This window comes from Lynx canadensis, chromosome C2 (assembly GCF_007474595.2).
Source record: "Lynx canadensis isolate LIC74 chromosome C2, mLynCan4.pri.v2, whole genome shotgun sequence".
Lineage (NCBI taxonomy): Eukaryota > Metazoa > Chordata > Mammalia > Carnivora > Felidae > Lynx > Lynx canadensis.
Window position 1 is genome coordinate 43,439,575 of NC_044311.2, and position 19,951 is coordinate 43,459,525.

General features: G+C 36.3%; 1 protein-coding gene across 2 annotated transcripts in view; it reads left to right on the top strand.

Moving 5' to 3' along the window:
- Window positions 1–19,951, top strand: part of AGTR1 (angiotensin II receptor type 1) — a 45,724-nt gene that overhangs the window by 15,948 nt on the left and 9,825 nt on the right. The window contains exon 3 of one of the 2 annotated variants that reach the window (XM_030330202.2): window positions 4,859–4,920. The exons of the other annotated variant lie outside the window; for it this stretch is intronic. The gene's annotated coding sequence lies outside the window, so the exon portion shown is untranslated. The remainder of the gene's footprint in view (window positions 1–4,858; window positions 4,921–19,951) is intronic. 2 annotated transcript variants of the gene reach the window in all.

The window sequence follows — 19,951 nt, forward strand, 5'->3', positions numbered from 1 at the left end:
GGCCTTTGAAACCACAGGTAGATACATTTCCTTCAGGCAGTGCTGTGTTTTAAATTTCTCTTTCAAATCCAAATGCCTTTAAGTAGGACAGTATATAAACTCTCTTCTTTATCACAGACCCCATCATTCCCCGATAGGGTGCTTCACACATTTATTTAACTGCCCAAATCCTGATGACATTTCAGTTTACAACTATTGTGATCTTACATATTATTGAATGGGTATTGGTTAATCGTAAAGTTTCTTTCCTCTGACTCTAAAATAAAAATATCAGGGGCTCAGTCGGTTAAGCATCCTATTTTGGCTCAGGTCACGATCTTAGTTTGTGGGTTTGAGCCCTGTGTTGGGCTCTGTGCTGACAGCTCAGAGCCTGGAGCCTGCCTTGGATTCTGTGTCTTCCTCTCTCTGCCCCTCCCCTGCTAGTGCTCTGTCTCTGTCTCTCTCTCTAAAAAAAAAAAAAAAAAAAAAAAAAAAAAAAAAAAAAAAAAAAAAACATTAAAAAAATTTTAAATAAAATAAAAATATCAAATGTCATGACCATAAGAATCCTTCTGAATGAGAATTAATTAAATATAAGTTATTCCTATTTAGGGTTGCAGTTTGCAACATAATCTGCTGTGATTCATTTAATAAGTAGTTTTGTTGGATACCCACGTGCCAGTCCCTGTTCTCAGCCCTGAGGACAAAGTGTGAACAGCAGACAAAAACCCCTGGCCTCACAGAACTTACATTCTAGTGCATGTACACAGAAAAACAATCAAGTAAAATATGCAATATGTTGCATAAAATGGAGACTAGAGCTAGAAATGAGAGGGGAAAGTGCAGTTTTAAAAGGGTATTTAGAGAAGGCCTCCTTAGTAAGAAGGAAGGAACTCTATGAACATCTGGGGAAGGACTCTTCTACGCAGAAGCAAAGCATAAAGCAAAAGCAAAGGCCCTTGGCAGTACGACACCAGCAAATTCAAGGCACAGCAAATACGCCAATATTCTTAGAAACCACAAAAGAAGAATGGATAACAAAAGGGAGATCAAGTTATCAAAGGCTAGTAGGACTAATAGGTAAAAACTGGAGACATTAAGAATGGATGCTACAAGAGAAGAAACAAATGATTAAACCTAAATGGCTTAAAGACTTAACATACTTTGAAATGTAGTAAAATGTTTCCAAAATTGAAGATTTTAATCTTAAAAGAAGTCAGGTCTATGATTCAATCCCCAGTGGATGGTTCTATGGCTATAAAACTCTAAATATTAAAATCCTGTATTTAATGTCACTTCCTCCTGGACACCCAAATGATATGTTTGGGGCCTTTGGTATACTCCAAAAATGCTTTGCCTATCACTAACCTGTAATCCATTGTCTCTGAAAGTAAAACTCCTCAAGCAATAAAGAGTTGGGGCTACACAACATTGCCATTAGATTATTTTTAGTAAAAGCTCTGCATTCTTAGACAAACAAATATTCCAGTGAACTTAACACCAGTGAACTTAACAAGTCCTAGGGATACTACCAAATGTAAAATGATTTCATATATTGATTATCCCATTTCAGCTATTTTATCTTCAAGTCCAACAAAAAGAAAACTCTAAATAAAAAGATACATTTGGGATTGTAAATGTGACATTAGTCTACATATAACTAGGTATGAAATTATCTAATGGAAAAATTTCTAATTCAACCAACCTTAAACATGTAAGATCATCTGAATGAGAAGCAATGATCCTGACTTTGCATTATATTTTAGTGGTATTGTTTGCTCATAATCCCCATGCTTTTTTCCTGTCCGGCTATTCTTCAAGATTTCCTAATGAGCATTAGGGAACAAGTGTATTTAACAATCTGTATTTGCAGGTTGGAAACAAGAAAATGAAGACTAATAGTTTCTTTCCTGCTAATTTGATTTTCTACAGCTCCTTTCCTACCAGCATAGGCAAAGGACTTAGTTACTATTTCTAGCAGATGAAGCCAAGGAAGAGACAAGCATCTCTGATGTCACGCTTCTCCCAAATGGGCCAGCTGCTCTATAGGTCTCCATTAGAGACTTCCCCAAGAGTAATAAATTAAAGTGATCATGACCAGAATGAGAAAAAAAAAAAAATGCAACTTCCTTTATTCTAAAAAAGCAGTACTTAATGGCTGGTTAACAACGCTACAGTGAATGTTTTTGTATATTCTCCTGCACATGTGGAGAGTTTTAATGTACTCAGAAGTGGAAATGATGATTTGATTTCCAAAGTGGCGGTAACTTCAGGAGATTCCTGGAAATGGGGTGGTGCTGAGTTGACAGAAAGATATGGGGGTTCAGCCCTTAACTGCTGATGTGTGGCTGGCTCTCTAAACTGAAATATGATCCAAAAAGAACTTCTGGTATAATTTCAGGTCCTAAGGCTAGTTAATAGTACAAATAGTTATTTATTTATAACAGTACAGGAATTTATTTCCCAGTACCCCTCGTGTCAATGACATCCCATAAAATCAGCCTGGCAAGGAACTAGAACATGTTAAGAATATCCAATACATAACTTTAAATGAGAGGTTTTCCTTTTCTCACACAAAAACATGAAAGTCAGTTTGAACTGATGTGGACTTCTGCCCAGGTGAGTGCCTCTGATTTCAGAAAGCATGTACCTCTTTTGTAACTCCAGTGTGTCCTTGGAAATCACTGCATAAAGGCCAAACTGCCAAGTCTAGTCCTTTGCTGAGAAAAACCTTTTCAGTTGTATGTCAGTAGCTGGTCTTTGTTCTCTTCAGCACTCATTGCAAAATACAGCAATTCTAATTCTAAATCCCAATAGTATTGGGAAGACAAGTTGAGTTAAAATAATGCCTGTAATTTAATCAGTATTCGGTCCCTAATAAAAAGCTAGTTAGTCACAGCTTCCATCAAATCCCTCTCCCACAGATTTCTCTCCTGAAAGGAGATACTTACTATACAGCATTTAGGGGAAAACAAAGTTTCCTCAATTGCTAGGGCCAGAATAATGAAAGGTTTGAAAATAGTATTTTAAGCACCATCATGTTTTTCCTTTCCATTCCCTGAGGTTGAACAGATTCTTAATTTCAGTTTTCTAACTTCCCTGAAAATAATTCCTGTCTCTAGTTAACTATTGTTTCAATGCAGTATTTAATCTTCTAAATCTGGTAGGCTCACAAATTTAAGTCATCATCCAGATCAGAAAAAGTAAAACTTAAAGAATCTAAATGACAAATCTTCTCACTCAAAAAAGTAAAAAAAAAAAAAAAAAAAAAAAAAAAAAAAAAAGTCTCAAATTCAGGAATGAATCATCCTTGAAATTCTCCCAACTTGCAGTTTAGTTTTATGGGTGAAAACTTTGGGAGACCAGTTTGGGGAAGCAACCATGCCAGGTACTATTTCATGTACATAATCTTACTTCTCACAGCAACACTTAAGAGATAACTATGATTGTTGCCATAGTATTATATTGCTATTTTATAAATGTGGACCCAAAGAAGCAGAGAAAATAATAGTTAACATCCATTAACTGGACACTTACTGGATCAGGCACTGGGTCACGCACTTCATCCGCATTTTGTTACTTAATCCGCCAACAAACAAACCCCATAGGCCAGGTGGTCTTATTGGCTTCATTTCTTCACAGACACTGAGCCTAAGGGGCCCGCTTTGCTAACCAATGTCAGAAACAGAACTGGAATTTGGGACTGACTCCAACACCCTGGTTCTGACCATTTTTTTTCCAGATGTAACTCATCAAATTCTCCAGAGGCTGAGTTCTTCCTGCTGTTGCTTTTAATTAACTGCTACACCATCGGCACTTTTTTTACATATATGTATATAAGTGAACACCGTGTCAATATTTGTTTATAGTGATACCAGGTGCCTGTTTAAGCTAGCATCATATTGAATAGGAGAGTCCAAAGCTCTGACAGGAATGCTGAAGACAAGGTAAAGCAGATATTTTTCTGTCACATTTCAGTGAGGAAATTAATTGTGAATTCACATGCCACCAGCCATACACAGAAATGCAACAGGAAATGAAGAAAAATTTAACTACTTTAAATAATGTGGTCTGTAGTACAAATGAGTGCTCTGTGAATTAGATTCCTTCTGCTATAGAATCGATCATTTGAATTATGTTGGCAAGCAGGGTAAGACATTACTAAAATTATCCTTGAATCCTAGCTTTGAGATCTATGTAAGACACTAGGCAATTTGCCTAAGAATACACAGAAAATACTTTTTAAAAGGATTGGGATGGGTTATTTCCCTCTCTGTTAAATATTAGCCTTTGAAATGAACCCAGCTGATCTGCTAAATAACACTTGCAAATTGTTGTGTTTTAATAAAGTGACAGACTGAGAGAGAAGCCACACTAGACCTGCTTATGCTTCTGGAAGCAGTGCAGGCCAGGAACATTATGCAATAATGCCTTTTAAAAGAAGGGAGCCTCTTAGCATTACACCTTGCCTGGCAACAAATGTAGCCACTTACTCCAAATGTAGACATAATTAGAAGCTATGAAAATCTAGCATCAGAATCCCAAACCCCTGGTGCAATACACTGTAAATTACAGCTTTTATGTCTGTAATATTTTCAACCACTCCATTTAAATATGTGAATATATGAATGCGCTCTGTTTCAGGAGGCCTGTTCTATGAGGCTATGGAAGGGTTTTACTATTATTAATCAGGGGTCTTGTAAACAGGACGCCTCATTTTTAGATTTCTGGAAGGTTCAGAGCCTGTACTGCTACTGGCAGAGGGCAGACCCAAATGGGCTATTCTAGTGAAAATCCCTGGGTAAACATGGAACACAGTGAAAACCTGGGGGACCCAATCTGCACTAGGTACCACTAACAGTCATCACCTCTATTACAGCTTGAACCATGCAAACCCAGGCTGATGTGTTAGTTTAGAAGATTGCAGCAGAACTTTATCAAGTAAGTCTGAAAGAACATTAATTCTTCATCTAATCTCGGGTGACCAATAAAAGAAAATCTTATTTTCAAAACCTTCATAAAAGATGCAAAATCAGTGTCTTAAATCTGAGAATAACTTTTGTTGAAAGAGAAAAATAAATGCTTTAAAATTTAAAGTTACAAAACACAGACATCTTCAAATAAATCAGGGAAACTATTTTGCAGAAAATAAATGGTGTTCCTTTGATTTGTGACTGGCCATGGAGTTCTGAGTTTCAGAGTATGAAGGTGTGCTCAGCTGTCTATTAGAAATAGCGGGGGAGACTCAATACCCTTCCAAATGGAAGGGTTCCTATTAGGTTTTCCCCTTAATTTCCTAAAATGTTGTGATTTTTTAATTCCCAGGTGTTATGTCTTAAAAAGATTTTAAAGTTTAAAAAATAGAAACATATACTGAAATTGAGAACTGAACTGTTCAGCCAGTTGGGTATGATTTTTTAAATAGGTAATACAGACCTCTAGTGGTTGAATAGTTTGAAAGCCTCTGCAAGGAAAGGAAATTGCAAGGCAAGTGCAGGCATTTTGAGGAGAAAACAAACAGCTGGTAGGTAAAATTACTCATGAAATTCATATATTTCACACAAACAATAAAGAGGTAAGCATAGCTCCAGGGAAACGTGAGGCACCTTCCATCCTTATCGGTGCTCCTTGGTTCTCCTAAAATAAGCAAGGACCTTCCCACCAAAGTCCCAGCAAGAAGTTTGGATTGGTATTGATTTTCCTCTAAAAGATTAACATACAATTCATTTCTTATATGAATGGCCCTGACAGATATTTGTGTCATGTGAAAAAGATTTCTTTTCCTTGTACACAGTTTTGCTCACTGGGACTCTTCTTCCTCTAAAGTTCCCATGAAAATTCAAGAAACCCTCACACAGCTGAAACTTACCTTGATGTTCCCAGGTCTCTTCAAGGGCAGCCACACTCCACTGGAATGGGCTCACTGATTGGGGTGCTCTCCAGTCTACATGAAGGGCAAAGTACTGGACCCATGCACAAGCTTAAAGGATTATTAAATGTCCCTCTAGACTAGGTTTCTCAAACTTGAATAAATGCACAAATCACCTGCAGAATCTTGTTGAAATGCAGATTCTGGCTCAGTAGAGGTGGATGGAACCTGAGATTGCTTTCCTAGTGAACTCCCAGTGGTGCTAATGTGGCTCATCCAGAACTATCCTGGGAGTAGCAAGGAGACTTTGTAACATCTCTCTTTATTTTTTTTAATTATAGTTTTTATTTTTACTGATGCTTTATCTTTTTTTTACTTTAATGGCATCTGTTAAAAATTAATTTTTGAATTTATAAAACTTTTTAAAGTTCTCTTTCACTTGACTATGTACAATTATCACTGGGAACCTGTTACTCAAGTTTCATAAAGATGATCATACATTTTAAAAATGGATTCCGTGTCATCTGTTTAGCTCAGTTGGTTCGTGGTGGTTATGGGCACCTTTCTAAGCACTGGTAGTCACTGGGCACATGTAGCCACAGTCAAATATCTGATTAGCTATATTGGGACAGTGGATGAGATCAGGTTTTGTGCGTGTTGAAAAACTACTAAGGGCCCAATGTAATATCTAGATCATAAAATCAGGCAGAAAAAAAAGCACAAGCTGAAACCATAAGAGTCAACAGATCAGAGCAGAAAACAGGAAAATATATTTTTCAGACAGAATGTATTATAATTCCATCATCTAAATAACTTCCTATTATAGCATGTTGTCAACCTTAATTTTGAAATCCATAATTTTAGAACTTATGTCACAGAGTAGTCTTTAAAAGCCTCTTCCAAACTTTTAACATCTAGTTTCAAATCAAAAATAATATACTAACAAGCCATAGCATGGAGGGAGTACATAAATTATCATCATTGCCCTGCATGAACAGTAATTCACAGGTTTGGCTCAGACATGACTTAGATGAAATAATTAACTATGTGCAGTACTTAACGGTAAAAAAAGTAATTAATCTAGCTGCCTCATACTGGTTTGGCCTAAATAAACATGCAATAAAGAAAACCATACAATTTTATTATTTCCTCACATTACTTTACTGAGTTGGAATTTTAATATGTCAGAAAAAGATATCTTTTCTTTAAAAAAAATCACTTTCTTTTCAAATGTCAACGTACTGATCATAAGCTGAATGAGTTCTACATATTTATAATTGTGGGCAGATGTTCTCAATTTATAGTTATGCATTTTACTTCACAGGAATTTGGTGATTACTTTAATGTGAAATAAGAAAAAAAAATCAATTTTTTAACCACAAATTACACAGACTCTCTTAATGGTACTATAATTATATGGTGGTGTAGTTTTGGCAAAATGTTTCAGATAAACCTGTCTTTTGACCCATGGGTTCTCAGAGGAGACATGTTGCCTTTTGGCCTTTAGACCCCTTACCAGTAGGTCTGCAAGATAAAGGGCAGGGTCATTAAGTTGGAGTGAGGGCAAAAAATAAGGCAAGTGTTCGGGCAAGAGAAAAAGGTTCAGGTGATTTGTGCTAGAGAGAAAGTTCATCCCACTGAGGTGTTTTTTTGCTTTGTTTTGTTTTTTAAGTTCACTTTCAGTGTACGGATAGATACTCCTTTGCCTAATCTCATAGACTATGACATATTCTCCCCTATAGAATTCCATTGGTTAATCATTATATTATTATCATCATGTCATAAATAGACAAAGAAGAGGAAGAGGTTGAGCATTCTTCCAAAATCAAATAGCATACAAGATGTAGGGTCAAAACTCAAACCCAGAAACTTCTGCTTCCAATCAAGATAGAGTAACAGAGACTTATCTTCTTACCTAAAACTACAACTAGATAGATAGATAGATAGATAGAGTCTAACAGACACACATATATATGAAACAATGGTATGTGTGTGTATATGTGTGTGTGTATATATATTATATGTAATATATGCATACATATATTATATGTAATATATGTGTATATATATTATATGTAATATATGTATACATATATATGTATATACATTGCATATTATATATATGTGTGTGTGTATATATATGTATATATGTGTGTATATATATACATATATATATGTATATATATATATATATATGAAACAATATATGAGAAACAATGGTTTCCAAGACAGTATACATCAGGCAACAAAGGGCAGTAATCTCTGAGGGATGAGAAACAAATGAAATAAAACCTATGATTGTCCGAGCTCACTACCTGGGGGTAGTTTCCAGCCATGGCACAAAGAAGAATTAAGAAGGAGCTCCCAGGTCTCCCTGAGTTGAGGAGATGGAACTGGGAGTCCAGAGAGGTAAGGAGCTAGAGTTCACAGGGCAGAGCACCAGAGAGTAGAGAGCTTTGCAAAGGAAGAGCCCGATAATCTGCAAAAGTATCCCCCTTGCATTTCAGCGCATATGTATAATTCATGGGGCATCGGATAGTATACTCAGAAGGGTTTTTTGCCTCCAGAATAAGAAAAAAAAAAAAATGGCCCTAGACTAGATGCTGCTCTGGTCCCACCTGACAAAGCATAAAAGCCAGATCTGAGGGAATCAAACTGTTTGCGAGTAATTTAACTACTTCCCAGAACAAAGATGGAAAATTTTAATAAGATACAAAACGTCCAATAACCAACAAGGCAAAATTCACAGTGTTTAGCATCCCATTCAAAAATTACCAGGCAAGCAAAGAAGCAGGAAAGTACAATCCATAAAGAGAAAAAAATCAATCCATGGAAACAGACTCAGTAATGATACAGATGATAGAATTAGTGCACAAGGATATTAAGTGGTTATTATAACTGTACTTCATATGTTCAAGAAGCTAGAGGAAAGTTTGAACACCAAAGGTAGAGACATGGAAGATATAAAAAAGACAGCAGTTGCATTTCTGGAGATGAAAACTACAGTATCTCAGACGAAAATACACATCAAGACTCAAGATACTAAGATGTTCCTTCCACTGTACCCACAATACTCTTTCCTGGACCCTGAGTTTGATCCCAGCAGCCTAATACTGAATGCTTGCTTATTTACTAAAATTCTTAGGTGAATGTTTCCTTTAAGAAGTGATTACCAGCTAAAGACAGCAGCATTCCTGAAGGCATAGAGCCTTCATGGGCCTTGTGGCCCTTTCCTGCCTCACTTTGATCCCCCTACCTCCCTGCCTGTCTCTGCCTGTGGAGCAAATTCCACTACCTTCCAGGGACTGCTACTCCTTCATTCTAGCAAAGAGATTTATCAAAAAAATAACTGCTAACAGCCCTTAGCATGACATCTCCTGAGTTATAAGGAAGTTTACATTATCAGACCAACATTTTCTATATTTGTTTTCTGTCTTACCTTGAAAACTATATAGTTTGAAAAAGCATGAAGTTTGATCTTTTCACACAAAATAAAGTTAAAACACAGGTTAGTATTTTTCCAACTTCTCACTCTACCCATCTAAGGTCTTATGTATAAAATCACAAACTGTGTTCTTCCAGCTAACCAAGCAATTACCCAAAATGCACATGCTGTCCTTTTATTACAGAATGCAAAACATGCTCACGAGAACTAAACTACTTTTCCAACAAAAGTGAAAAATCAGCTAGTCCAGGAAGTTATATTAGGGCTAGAAGCCAAAGAAATGTATCTGCTAGCCAAGTGTTACCATTCACCAGAAATACTCCATGTTCATTATTAATCCTGTATAACTCCCTCAGTCAATGCCAGATATATTCTTTTTATGTACTTTTTGTATGTATTTTTAAACCTGTATTGAATTAATTTAGAAAATATATTAGTATCAAAAACATAAATGTGTAGGGGCGCCTGGGTGGCTCGGTCGGTTAAGCGTCTGACTTCAGCTCAGGTCATGATCTCACAGTTCGTGAGTTCAAGCCCTGCTAGGGCTCTGTGCTGACACCTCAGAGCCCGGAGCCTGCTTCAGATTCTGTCTCCCTCTCTCTCTCCCCCTCCTCTGCTCATGCTCTCTCTCTCAAAAAATAAATAAACATTAAAACCACACATATACCCAGTGTGTAGATAATTCCATGCTTGGAGCATCACAGTTCACTTTAGAAACACTTTACTTGACAATGAAGATAAATATTTTTCAGCACTTATTAAAAATATTTTAAAATTTAACCTCATTACTAGTTATGTAACCAGGGTCATTAGGTCAATATGGCTCTATGAAATAACATCAGTCCTTTTCATTATTGATCATCCTTTTGGTACTAGATGATATTTTTTTGAATAAATGTCAAAGTAATATGCAAGAATACCCAAATAGCACAGATTCAATGTTGTATTCACCCATCTGGAGACATCACTTTGGCAAAATGCACCAACAGCTCTAAAAGGCTAATAGTACCTTAAACAATATGGAACAATTAAAAGGGAAAAATAAGTTTCTGTCTGGAACAGTGTAGCAGGTAGTGACATCTAGACATTCCGAGACAGCTCGCATACTCTGAGCTGGACTACCCTCCTGCACACCCAGGTGGGGCAGCCTGGCTGCAAGACAGCAAGGATGAACAATAACCTCAGCCCATCGCATCTCTGTTTTCCCACTATCTCTCATTCCTCCATCACAGATTGTTGTTGAATGTGGAAATGGAAGGGGGGATTTCTAAAAGAGGTATGCTTCAAATATTTAGTGTAATATAAAAACACTGAAATATGGGGGTCTGCAGAATCTTGCTGGTGGTTGGAGTCTGTTTACTCAGTTGTAAAATTAAGTAGTTGGCCTGGATCCTAGGTTATAAATTGACAGCCCTTGGACCCAACTTGATCTGCAAAAGAGTTCTATTTAGTTCTACAGTGCTGCTATTATTATTATTACTACTACTACTACTAATTATCATTATTTGCATTAACTGAAAACATTTCAAAATAGGAGATTTCAAATAAAATTTGAAATTTCCAGCTTCATCTTTTTAAAAAATCGGCTTGCATCTCCCCATATCATAATTAGCATAAGTGGCTACACCTGAGAAGTGAGGCTCCCCAACCCCCACCTCCTCTGAGAAAAAGGAAGGATCCTCCATTCACCAACATGACTGCTTCACTCAACTCTGTTATTCCCAGCCCCTGTAAGTATTTGCATATGTGAACCTTGGAGCATGTAATTTCTAGAGACTATTCCAGCAATAAAATGTTATGAATCTCTGACTTAAGTTGTTTCAATAAAAGCAAGACTGTAGATAATAACAGTTCAACTACATTATAGGTGAAAATAGACTTGGCTTGAAGAACCTGACAACAAAAACACCATTTAGAGTATAGTAATTGTGCATTTTTACAGGGACAAAGGGCATACATATATATTTTTCTGTATTTTCTGTATTTTTCTGAAGAAGAAAAGGAATAAATATGACTTATCAATTTCCTTCTATAGCAGAAATTTCTGTGACTTTCTGATCCACATTGAGATAAAGCTGCTGAAAGACCACAGCAGAATGACTTTTTATGTAAAGAGAACATTTTGATTTGTTGGTATAACATAAATCGTGTAGTTTATCTAGACAATGGCTTTAAACTGATCACTGACCTGTGTACAACTATGCCTACTGAAACAGACTGATTTCTAAACACTTCCTTTGAATTAGATGTCTTCATATCAATATAACCAAAATTATTAGCACATTACGTTATTCTCACAAAGTTCTAATGAACTTCACAAATCTGCCTGCTCTATTCTGAGTACAAAATATTTAGCCTAATTTGTTTTTCCATATTTTATATAGTAATAAAGTAATACCAGAAACGTTATTACCAGAAACAATAGTGTTGTATAATTATTAGAAAGTGAATCTCATGCAATCATATTAAAGAACAACAATTACCACATGTTAAGTCAGATAATTCAAGGAAGAGACTTATATGAATACTAGGGGAGTTGCTGGCAAAGAAATTTTTTTCTCTGAATTCTTCATTTTGAGGAAAAATTTTCCCATTTAATTAGTTGAGGTTTGATTCACCAACCAAAGGTCTATAGTGTGATATTTTTTCCTCCTCCAACTTAAAGTAATGTTAAAATCATCTGCCCTTCAGATGTTCATACTTTCACTTCTTTTAAAAACTGGGTCCTTCCTGGGTCCTTTATATTGTTTTATGGTATTAATAACAGATTGTATCACCATATTGTATTGTATGGACAGGGCTCCTCACATCATTCCAATCTGCTTCTTGGTTATGTGTAATAACCATAGGTTATGTGACAAATTACACATATGTAAAGTAGAATTTTATGGGGTAATTTACTTAGTGTGGGGACATATGAATATATATTGAGAATATAAATAATGGTAACAAGAGATAACATTTACTGTTTACTATATGGGAATCTTCCACCCCACCCCACCCCGCCATGTTTTATTTAATCCTCGCAATAACAGTATATACTAAGTTTTTATCCCATTTTAAAGATGAGAAGACTAAGGCTCAAAGAGGGTAAGTATTTTAACCATTTACATGATTAGTCAGAGGTGAAGCCAGGATCTTAACTGACTTTGTGACTGCAGAGCTTCTGGGTTATTTTCTATGGTGCTTGATAGCCAACAGACTCTGCTAAAGTTAATGCTTCCTTTTAAAATTCTAAATGTTGAATATATGCCTCTTGATATAACCATTAGCTTTCCACTTCAGTCATGTGTTAAACTTGTTTTTACTGTATCTAGTCTATTCATAATGAATGAGTATGATATACTGTGTTTTGAGGAAATTATGTTAAACATATCATCTTAACAACATTCTTCCGAGGGGTGCCTGGGTGGCGCAGTCGGTTAAGCGTCCGACTTCAGCCAGGTCACGATCTCGCAGTCCGTGAGTTCGAACCCCGCGTCAGGCTCTGGGCTGATGGCTCAGAGCCTGGAGCCTGTTTCCGATTCTGTGTCTCCCTCTCTCTCTGCCCCTCCCCCGTTCATGCTCTGTCTCTCTCTGTCCCAAAAATAAATAAACGTTGAAAAAAAAATTTTTTTTTAAAAATAAAAAAAAACCAACATTCTTCCGAGGGCAAGGTAGAGGCTTTATGGTCTCATTCCCATTTGTCAGATCAATGTTGAATGAAGGTTTAATAATTTGCCTGAGGTCTCAATTTCTAGAGAGACAAAGAAAAAGCCTCCAAATCCCCTACCCCCAGTTCTAGATTAGTGTTTGTACTAAGTCTTTTTTTACCCTTGCTAAATCCTGCAATCATCTGATTTCTACTCTTCAACTGCTTAAATTATGTTGCTTTTTCACTTATGGCTTTTGGTTATATGTATTATTAAGATCTGACATTAGCATTTGCTATCATTTCACTCTTAATTCTGAATGTTTCCATCTGATTGTTTATTTTTGTACTTTGTTGGGTTTTTTTTTTATTTACTTTACCCCAATTATCCAGGAAAGGCCTACATCTTTTTAAAGCTCTGATGTTCTCAATGAAAAGACCTTCTAAATGACCTTGTTTGTCTCCCATGGAGTTGCATATCACAACTTCAAATGCCTCACTAAAATGTTACCCGTTTGGCATCAGTATACAGAAAAGGCTGCACTCTGTGATAAGAAGTACAGTGGTGTTTTCCTAGTGAGAGAATAGAGTTCTTCATGGGAAAAGGGGGCAATATAATTTCCTCAGATTTAGCTGGTATTTCAAACACAATGGTACTTGTCTTCTAGAACTAGCCTATAAGGAGTTTGTAGAGACAATACCACATGAACCAATAATTAAATTCTGGTCATGGGACTCTATCAATATTACTCCTTTAGAAATCCTTTTTCCAGAAATGTTCTTCTTTGGCTACAAAAACAATTACTTAGTGCCATTATGGATCAGAAAAGCAGTTGGGTAGAGGAGGCAAGTAAGAGAGACAAACTAAGTAACTGAAACTCTCGGGTTGCCAAACTTACACACTATGGCTTGTAACTAATGGTATGTTCATCCTCTCTCACAAAAATGAGTGTACTTGTTTTATTCTAATGAGAGCCTCGATGACAGACTACACTTAATATGTTATTCTGCAGGGGGGAGAAAAGCCCTCATGTGAATATGAAGTTAAATTTCCATTTAAATATTGCAGTCAGTTTAGAACCTAACACTGCAGATTGACTCTGGCCCTGTCAGATTCCCAGCAGTGTCTATGGCAGTGATGCCACCAGAGGGCAGGGTTTGACTTCCAGACATGGTGGCTTCCTATTTCTAGAAGCAACTTTGGGGCCGCTACAATAGCCATCAAACCCGTTAAAGACCTTATAATGAATCCAAGCTCAAATTCTCTTTTCTGGTGCAGAATCCTAGAGTTCTGGAAAATGCTTAGAGAGGGTAATTTCTAGAATGATCTGACACAACAAATATTTAGTCAACTCGCAGTTTCAGAGCTCCTACTAAGTACTCAACATGGTCTTGGATATCTGAAGGTTACTCAACAGGATTTTATCTTTTGATCTGTAGTTTCCCTGGGATGATATGAATATAATACACGAAAAAAGCACTACCAATATAGTATACAGTTAACTTATGCCATAAAAGACAAGAACTACAGATTATCAAGAATTAAAAAAAAAAAAAAAGTAGGGACTAGAATAAGGTTTCTCAAGCAGCACAATTAACATCTTAGACCAGATAATTTTTTGTTGTGGGGTCATGCGTTGTGCCTTGTAAGATGAGTAGCAGTATCTCATCTAAGCAGTTACTAAATGCAAGTAACGTTGTCCCCTCCCAACTCCCCCCTGTTGTAAGAACCAAAAGTGTCTCCAGACATTGCCAAATGTCCCTGGAGGGAAAAATTATCCCCCATTGAGAAGCATTGAACTAGAATATGAAATGATGACCTTACCCCTCAAAAAAATAACTGAACCTTGAAACTTTAAAATCTCAAAAATACAGATTCTATTTTTGATAAAAAAGGACCTGTTCTCTAAGCCTCAGTTTCCTCATCTGAAGAATGGGAATAATCGTGCTTATCCTCATAGGCCTTGTGGTAGTTTGTTATGTTTACCTTAATAAAATACCACAGATTGGGTGGCTTCAACTACAGAAATTTACTTTCTCATGGTTCTGGAAGCTAAAAGTTCAAGATCAAGGTGCTGGCAGGGTTGGTTTCTGGTGAGACCTCTCTCCCTCCCTTGCAGATAGCCACCTTCTCATTAACCTCACATAGCTTCTGCTCTGTGCAAGCACATTCCTGATGTGTTCTTCCTCTTATGAAGACACCTGTCACATTGGATTAGGGCCCCAACCTCATGACCTCATTTACCCATTATTACATCTATATCTATTACAGTCGCATTGGGTACTATGGCTTTTGAAAGGACACAATCCAGTCCATAACAGGGTTCTTGCAGATATGAAAGCAATTATCACAATGCTTGGCACATAATAAACATTCAGTTAATCACAACTCATAAATATTACTAATGTTAATACTAAGCCACTTTTATAAGTCCTCTTTGTGAAACAGATACCAGTAAAATCCTAGAGGAGCATAAAACAACTGTACATTAAATAAGCTTATTTGAACTCTTGTGTGTCACTTTGTGCTGAAGTTATGTAACTGAAAAGTTGAAACTGACATTTTCCCCCACTGACATAGCTAATCACTTAATGGGTGCTCTGTCTTCCTTTATGCGAAGGTCAAAGGGCAGTAGCTCTTGCATCCCCAGCATCTGACGAGTAATTAATGTTCCAGAAACAAACTTGTAAGTACTTTGGGGAATTTCTGTGTGTAAAGAAATTCTAGGTACAGTAGTTCCCCCTTTACATGTGGATTCGCTTTCTGCAGTTCAGTTACCTGCAGTCAGCCGAGGTTCAGAAGCAAGTGATCTTCCTCCTGACATACCATCAGAAGGTCAAGAGTGGCCTGATGCTAGGTCACAATGCCTATGTCATTCACGTAATTTCATCTTACCACATGGGTACTTGATCATCTCCCATCATTAGAAGAAAACTCAATAGAGTACAAGATATTTTAGAGAGAGACCACATTCACATAACTTTTATTACAGTATATTGTTATCATTGTTCTATTTTATTTTTAGTTATTGTTGTAAATCTCTCACTATGCCTAATTTATAAACTTTATCATAGGTCATTGGTAATTTTGTAGAGGAAACATAAGTAATTTTGTAGAGGAAAAAACACACTATATGTAGGGTTTGATACTATCTGTGGTTTCAGGAATCTACTGGGGGTCTTGGAATGTATCCCAACAAATAAGGGAGGAGTACTGTAAATATTTCTCCAAGAAGATGCTTAAGAGTGATAATTCACTTTTACCCTCTTAATTTGATTTATAAGCTTCATCTATCTTACAGAAGACAGAACAAAAATAAATTGGGGAAAAAAACAATAAATAGTTTCAAACATCCATGGTCTTCAGCTGGAACTGAATAACTGGAGATTTTGAAATTGCAAAGGAACATGGACCCTCTTTAGCCAAAAATACTTGTTTATAAAAACTAGAGGGTGTTAGATACTTCTGTCACACTGGCTTAGCATTTGAAATTTCTGCTGGTTCAAGCGCAATTGTGCTGTCCTATTTCCAATTGTGGGGTTCCCTCCCTAACCACAGTTGATTTCGGATTGGAGGCTTGCAACTTTGAGGACCAGAACAGAGTGACTTAGCTAGCTCGAAGAACAAGAAGAGAGTTTTACTATCATGAAGCGGGGAAGCATTGTTGTTACAGCAGGTTCAGGAAACGTGGAGTCAACGTTGACAGCTGCTGACTTAAACAGTTTTGTTGTCAGTAATAAAAGCAGAAACGGCTTGATGAAAGGGAAGCCAAGAAAAGGAGAAATTGCTATGGCAAAACAATAGGAGATGGTGGTCTTGGTGTGGCAGAGAATATTCAAAAATACTCTCCTTGTCCTTAAAGAGTTGTTGCTGCACGGGTAATGTGCCACTTCAGTACATAGCCCCTCTATGCAGAAATGCTATCTTTCCACTTTACAAACCAAGGGATGCTTTCGTTTTACATTTAGAGGAGAAACAAACAATCAAAGGCAAAAGTGGTACAGTATCTTATGCAGCTCTCTTGGAAAGAGTTCGTTTTTTTCCCGCCGCTCAGACTGCACACAAATACTGGGAATATATTTTAATTTCAAATCTGACATGTGACATCTGGTAACCCATTTATTGCTAATGAAGTTTTCACAGGAAGCAGCAGTCACCAGTATCTCATCGTAGTTTTCAATCGGCAAAGCGTCGTTACCTTTTTTTGGCCCAGCATTTGTGCTGCTCATCACAGGCTGTTTCGTTAGAAAACACAAGTAGTCCCACATAGAAATGAATGGAGTGGTAATATAACAGCAGACAGAATGGTCTAAACTTTTCATTATAATCAGTGGTGTAGTATCATTGTAATTTATACTTAAAAATCATATAGGTATTGAAAAGAACGATTAGAGCTAGCAGAGGTGTCCAATCCAAGTAGCTTGTCAGTGCATCAGCCTCCCTCTCTGAGCCTCTCTACCTCTTTCTGGTCCATTAGCCTCTTCTTCCACTTCCAGCACTGAGTGCAATTTCCCAATTCTCCTTATCCAGATTTGCTGGTACAGGGGAAGTTAGTCATTTACACCATAGTATGAAGTTAAGAACACTAATAAAAGTCTCAAATCTACAGGATCTTATGATATCGCCACATGTATCACCTCATGATGTTCCCAACAACGTTGTGAGCCTGACAAGACAGATATTTTTTTACTTCATCATTATCATTAACTTCATTATTATTATTATAATTTTCCAGATGAAGAAAATGAGTCACAGGTTAAGAGAAAAGCAAAAGACCCCATAGGTCAGAAGAGGTAAATCACATACTGCCTCAGATTTTTTGGTTACCATCACCATGCCCTTCTACTGCTAGTCTGGCTTTCATCTGAGTCAGTGTATCTCCTTCCTCAGGTAGATCTTGGAGGCATGGAAGTGGGTATTGCCAACCCAATCCCAGTTAAAGAAATTCTAGACATTTATGAATGAGCGCAAGGAGTATTTTACTAGATAACATCCTGTTGGGCACCCTTTAACTATACCAGTCCTAAATGTTTGAAAGAAATACACAGTCTAATGAATAATTCCCAAGCTGTATTTCAGGAGTCTACTATTTAGGAGTTTAATTTGACTTTTTTAGTGTGGCTACTAGGAAATTTTTAATTATGTATGTGGTTCACATTAAGTTTCTTTTAGACAGCACTGACCAACAGAATCAGAAAATAGAGAGTGGCAGCGGTTAGTAAACTACAGAAAATTCAAATTCCAGAAGATATATTATAGAGTTTTGGGGGGCCAAGGAAAATATATGTGTTGGTCAGATTTAACCTTAGGGCTCCACTTTGTACCTAAACATTTGTTGCCACAAGTATTAACTGTGGAAGCCATGCAAGATCTACCATTTTACCTTTCTTTCCACATTCATCAAGTGCCTCATTATAATGCTTGAAATAAATGCATTAGATGAAAATAATGAAAAATACTTCTGCTGAATTTTTGAATGAAAATAATTCTATTTATTTTTGAAGTTCTGAGCTCTCTTTCATTAAATTTTACTTACCCTTGCATTACATAAATGATATTATAAAATTTATATTTTCAAAGTGCTTTTATCTTTTCCTAAGACCTCACTGTTTACCTTTAACAACCTATGAAATAGAGGTGAGAACAAGTGTTAGTATTTCCATTCTAAGTATTTTGTAATATTTAAGAGATAACAAAGTAAGAGATTAAATTACCTGTGTCTGATTGTGTCACTGGTTAGTGACAGAGCAGGCTCTTTGACCGGACTCTAGTGCAGTGCTTTCTCTGCCAGACTATTCTGCTCTCAGTTTTTATAGCATTTTAATGTTTAAAAAAAAATGAAGCATATGAAACTGTGTTTCAAAAAACAAAAAGTAATTCTATGATAAAATCAAACATTACCTTACAGAATTCATTTTCTTAGGACAAAAGTCCACTTAGCACTTCAAAATATTGACTAATAAAATACTTGAAAATGTTATTCTAAATAATATATTACCGTGGGTTCTTTTATAATTCTCTGTCCTCATCTGTGTGTTTTTATTTGGGCAAATGAATCACATTAACTATTTACTAGACTTTAGAAAGTTGTATTTTCCCCACCAAAAAAAAAAAAAAAAAAAAAAATTACCTGAAAGTAGGTTTGTTTTGTAGGAGTTATTTTAACAATAACACATTCTGCCACCTTCTTCATAAAATAACATAATCCTGACTCCCTAACTGCAGGGCCTGCTTCTAATTTTGATTTGCAGCCATGAAACAATCTGTCTCTACCTTTTCATGTGGAATTGCCAATGAATAACACAGGGGATGCCTGAGAGACTCACAGTCTAGAAACTAATCTAGCTAGTCTAGATAGTTGACCTCTATAACCTTGACCTCGATAACCTAGGGTCACAACCAGCTATCCAAATGCTGTGCTGGGAAAACATTTCTTTGAGTAGATAATCTAAAAAATGGGGGGGGGGGAATATCACTGTAATATAAAACTCTTATGTGGAGTTTATTTATCCCCAGTAAAAGGTAAAATTCATTTCGTTTTTAAGAAAAAGACTTCTTGTATCTAACTAGAGAATCTTATTAAATCATTGTGGCATTAATAATATCTATATCAATCGATAGATTTTGGCTGATTTAATGATTTATCAGGTCATTTCTACTTGTCAAGCCATCATTGCCTTTATCTTCAAAAGATAAATACCTATTCCAAAAAAAAAGATTATAAAATTTCAGTGTTTCAGGAGATTTCTTTAGCCATGTGTCAGCTCCCTGAGAATGCAGAGGTGTAGAAAAGCTAAGTGACTGGTTCAAGGTCACCTTGCTAGTGAATAAGAAAACCAAAATTAGAACCCTAGTCTCCTTATACATTGTGTAGGACCAATATGAACGTTGGGCAATTGGGGGAAACATGTATAATACAGGGAATATTTGATCCTTCTAGCTTCACTTAAAATTTATGATTATGTGATTTCTATAATGTTAAAAACTTTATTTTTTAAAACTCTTTCAATGTTTATTTTTGAGAGA